The sequence below is a fragment of the Eptatretus burgeri genome, chromosome 5, assembly GCF_056783735.1.
Source record: "Eptatretus burgeri isolate ZD-2024b chromosome 5, Ebu_testis_v1, whole genome shotgun sequence".
In the NCBI taxonomy this organism is placed as follows: Eukaryota; Metazoa; Chordata; class Myxini; order Myxiniformes; family Myxinidae; genus Eptatretus; species Eptatretus burgeri.
Genome location: NC_140965.1, coordinates 60,092,394 through 60,097,762, shown reverse-complemented (window position 1 = coordinate 60,097,762; position 5,369 = coordinate 60,092,394). Strand labels below are relative to the sequence as shown.

Below are 5,369 nucleotides of genomic sequence, written 5' to 3'. Positions count from 1 at the left end.
AGGGCGCTACTCCCCCAACTATCGGTTGGAATAAACTAGCTAACCAAACCTAACCCTCACCTATAGTCCAACTATAGGTTGGACTATAGGTGACATATAGCCCTGCGGGTGACATAATTACATAACAAGCGTCAAATAAATGACAATGAAAAAGCGTGTAAGAATAAACATTCCTGGAAATATATCATCAACAACAACTGACTAAAATATAATCTAAAAATGACCAAACATCCACCCACCCCGAAGCTTCTATCAAATTATTAAAAGTTAAATGCATGGTGTATTTACAAAAGAAATACAAAAGAATTTACTCAAGAAATACAAAATTCCACATAATACATTTCAATGACACATGATGTTACAGTGATATGATGAAAAACTCAAAATTAAAAGTAGAAATGTCTAGTTCTGGGTGCACTCCCCCTCACACTAGCACAGAGCAGTACATTCAAGTGCAGCCTTTTTGCACTTGCAACGATTCACACAACCCTTCTTACATTTACATGACAGCAGTTCATGGCAAGTTTGGGCTGCTTGTGGTAATCTTGTCCAGTGGGGCTCATGCAGCCCCTCCTCACTTTTGGTCCACCCCAGCTGGTTGCTGGCGGCTGCTCTGGTGCAGGGAGCAACACCTGGCCCCATACATGACCTCCCTGGAAGGCTGCCCTCTTAACGTGCTCTTCCAGAGCTGCCTTGGTTTGAGTAATCAACTCCACATTGTTCTTCTTTGCGAAAAGTTTCTTGCATGCCTTTTCAATGTCTGTGCATGGACTTGTTCTGTCGTAAAGGAGGATGACAAATCTCTCAATAGTGTGCATCACCTCTTCTGGTATGTCACTCGGTGCAGATGACAACTTCAACAGTGCTTCGGTCAACTCTGGCAACACATTCCAGACTGCCCATGCAGTCTTCTTCCCATGACTTGCAAAACTTGGCACAGTGTCACACCCTGTCAGAGAATGGAACATCGTAAGTGCTTGTGCTTTATCTGGCCCCAGTCCAGCTGCTATTTCATGGGCTGCCAGGTATCAGAACCCTTTTCCAGTTCTGAATGCAATCCACAGTTCATTTTCTGGCTGCAGATTCTGGACAACCGAGACAACCAACACCACAACATCTGTGTCAACCGTTCTGATCATGATTTTGTTGTGGCCATGGCGGGCTGCATGAGATACATGAAGCAGCATTCGACTGTCAGCTTTCTCGTGGGTACATGTGGCCAGCGAAGACAGCTCAGACAGTGGAGGCTTGCTGCAGACTTCTTCTCCATCAGTGATGACGAGTTGCTCGTCTTTCAGGTTAAACCACAGGAGGAGAGCTTCTGACAGGAACTTGAACAACTGTGTCTTGTTGGTGTCTACTCGAAGAAAGTTCTGCCAGTTTCTGGGTATGGCTCCTTCTGTTACTACACATCTGCGCACTCCTTTACCACGCTTGGCTCTTGCACTAGCTTTGAGTGAGTCAGCTATGTAGGTGTCCCATACGAGATCCAGGCGTGATGAAGATTGAAGCCTTGTAGACATGTAAGGGATAAAGATCTCTTGTGCATACTCTCTGAAGTTCTTGCATGCAGCAGGCTTTAGCATCTGCACAATGGCTGCTCCATCAATGACTATACTGGTGGTGGTAGGAGCCTCTGACCTTGCATCTGAGATCTCTTCAAAGCATGTGAGTAGGTCGCTTTTTGTACCTCAGCGGAGACTCCATCCATCAGACAGTGCTGGAGGGCATGCCTGGTTTTCATGCCGAAAGAACTCGTCCAGGTTTCCATCCCTCGTCTGACAGCTGATGTAGAGCTGTGAGAAGAGTTGAGCATTGTTCTTGAGGCAAGTGAGCTTATGCTTCTCCTTGCTCACGTTCCTTCTTGGTTGAGCCTTGAACACTTTGAGCTTATTTCGGTGAATTGTGTCAGCAACTGGCTTGGTTCTTTCAACAAGGCAATCCCTGGAGAAAGCCTGGAACTGCTTTAGGCCAATCTCCCTTACCTTTCTGACTGCCTCAATTGCAGGAGAACCAACAATTTCTTTGGTATCAAGAGCAACGAGATCTGGGATGTCTTCCTCAAAGGGGTTCCCGAGCTCTTCCATGACTTTGACTAGTGACCGGACATCTTCAGTGAATGAGGCTTGGACGCTGGTCGTCTGGTCATGGTGGCGTATGTTGTCTTCTCTTCCAGAGTGCTGGTTTCCATGTTGAAACTCCTCTATGACCCTCACCACTTCCGGCCCCCCGATCATCCAACGCCTTAAAGCAGCTGGGTTATCAGTGATGCCAACTGCCCCGACATCTCCTTTGATGCAGGCATTGTTCTGCTCGTGTGCCTGGTCTATTGGGATTGATGAGATCTTCTTTGTCTTTTGTACCGTGAAGCTACCTTTTCGAAACTTTCTGGCTACTTCTGGGTGCCTTTCAGGAAGTTCAGTCATGTCCTTCAAGTGAACTGGAATCCACCTGGCATAGTTCATGTGGTCCATGGCATGGAACCAACAGGCCAATTCTGTCAGGGCATCAAGGTACATAGTGAACGATGCTTGTCGCAGAGAACGTACATGCACATTCAACAACAACTCCAATTGCAACACAATTGACCAGTACTGGAATTGGGGAATTTCCTCTCCTCTCTGATAGCACCAATATTCAAAAGAAAGCTGATGTTCTCCGTCATTATCTTCTCTCTTGCAATAATGGTCATATGCTCGATGTGGCAGGATGTGCAGTGCAGCAGCAGTAACCCGATGGGCTCTCCTTGTGCGGGTGACATGAGATGCCTGCAGGAAAGACTCTGCTGTTCCAGGTGTGGTAATCTCGGCTTGCACCAGTGTCTGCACCCACCCACTAACATCCAGCCAGTCTCCCAGTGTTTTGAGGGCAGCCATCTCGATATGGAGACCACCAAACAGCACGACAACCTTATCTTCACCATATTTCTCTGGCCACTTCCACTGAACTTGCTTTGCCAAGGCAAATAGTGGCTGATCGAATGTGACCACTGTTGTTTGTCCTGGATTCAGATGTTCAACAGCAGTCTTCACGACATATATGGAGTGGCGGATCATGGCCACTGTGTGGGCACTGTCCTGGAACATGGGAAGCAGGGCGGTGGGGCAGATTGGTCTAACTTCTGGTGGCTGGCGGCTGGCATGGAAAGCGGCCCAAGATATGTTCTCGCCTCCCTCATCATTTCCGTCTACGACCTGCCTTGCATTGTGGAGCCAGAGATATTCTTCCTCAGTATGCTTTTTAGCCTCTCTGTCAAGTGACGTCACCCTAGCAGCTGGGACAGGCACATTCTTGACACTGCTGGTTACAGGAGGCACGTCAGTGTAGCACTGTGGCAGCTGGCGGATGAACGTGCTTGCATTCCCATATCCTCCAGTTACGACTATGGTTCGATCCACACCTTCTCCCATGAAACTGGGATGTTGGATCAGTGAGATAGCTGTGCCATAGAAGGAGGACTTCGCTGTTGTTGAACTCGGATTGTGATCTATATTGTCTACTGCAGCAGTAGTAAAAACTTTTCCACGCATCTTGGGCGGGCAGATAACTTGCTCCAAGTGAAACTGCACGCAGACACAGTTCCCCATCTGTGCTGTGAGGTGGAGGACGCGATCATACGAGATGCTCATGCCAACGTGTGCCAGCCTATCCACCAGTTCCTTCTTGCACGTGTGGGCGTGTAACATCATCCCCACATATATTGGAAGAGGCGTTTCTTGCACAGGGCTGTGCCGTACAGTGGAGGATGGTGAGGTGCTTTGCATACGCTTGTGTTTTACACTGTTGAACTTCACAATTTGAGCAATGGTAACTGCTGCATTGCTTGTGTCTGTCATCTGGTCCTTGATGCTGGGTCCCTCTAAGACCATGCTGACCTGGCCAAGCAGCATTTGTGGCACAGACTCTTTCTGGCATCCTTCAGGGAACCCATTGAAAGGCTTGGCTTCTCCAAACATGTGGCGGCGCACGACTTTTGCAGCACGTGCAAGATGGATAGCATCATTGTCACTGTCCATTTCACAAGCTTTAGCAATAGCATCGCCAACATCTTCTCGAAATGCCAACAGGATGTCTCTTCCCTTGCTGTGTGATTGCATCTCAGGGAACTGGGCAAGGAGTCTCTGCTTGAGACGTGTGGAATGTGCCCTTGTGTTGCTCCTGACGCCAAGCTGTTCAATTCTTGACTGGTATAGTTGAGCCAATTCTGCTAACTTGAACACTGGCGCCGTCTCCTCATCCTGCCTGGTGTCTTCAATAAAGAGCACAAGTTCAGCAAAAGCTACTCTTGACAGCTCTTTCTCTGGTTCAGTTTCTCCTGGTGCTTCAGAAGATCGGGCCGCTCTGGCACGATTATATAACCCTGACAAGCATTTGGCATGGTACTTAGCTTCCAGGGCCACCATGTCCCCAGCACTGAGTTTGCTAAGTAGGGCACTGTCTTCAAGGAGGGTCGCACAGTCCCTCACGTGCCTGTCAATTGTGAAGGTCGCTGCCTCATGAAGCCGTTCTGAGCCTGCAGGTTGTTCACAGAAGAAGCAGGAGGGGGCCTTGACTTATCTGTGCTCGATGAGAGGGACCTGGTGCGCTTGCATGCATCAGTATTATGGCTGTCATCAGCAGTTACACGCATTCGCTTTTCGGCTCTCTGTACTTTTGTCCTGTTATATTTCAGTCAACAGGTTTCGTGATAACCAGCACTGTTCGCAACCATAGCTGCTTCAATTCCGTGACCTTCATCAAGCCGGCGTAACTGAAGCGTATGTGGAAGCTCCTTTAGTTCATTGAATCTGATCAGATTTTCGGCCAGGGAACTGTAGCCGCTCCCGACATCTGTTCGCTTGGACTGTGAGGGATGAGTCAGTGTCTCTTTCGTGTTGTCTTGACAGATGATACACAGGTTCCAGTTCGTTGTTGGTGGATGTGACGACGTTGAGACAGGTCCCTCTGGGTCGACCAACTTGAAGCTCTTGGACATGGCTGCTATTAAGCGACGACCACCATCACCAACCTGCAATGACAAATAAATATATTAGAGTCCATGTTACGACTATAGGAGCATATTATACAAAATTTTAATGGTTTCCCCCCCCCCCTTCACAATTTCGAATTTCGAAAATCTGCTCCCATACATTTATAGTACTCAGTGAGGCGCATCCATAGACCCCATAAACGATGAAATCGTTCAACAAATGTGGAAGCCCAAGCCATTTTAATTCCGTTGATAGCCATTTTAATGTCACCTTGCCGCCATTTTGTAAAATGGCTGCCACGGCCCTCAGAGGCTAAATCTGTGGTGGCCAAATATCCAAATCGCTTCATAATATGTCTTTCTACAAGTGTGCCAAATTTGGTGCTTTTATCACTAAATG

The 5,369-nt window shown here is 47.9% G+C and overlaps 1 pseudogene; it reads right to left on the bottom strand.

Moving 5' to 3' along the window:
• Positions 1-479: 479 nt before the first annotated feature.
• Positions 480-4,975, bottom strand: LOC147026514 (uncharacterized; annotated as a pseudogene).
• Between the last annotated feature and the right edge of the window lie 394 nt (positions 4,976-5,369).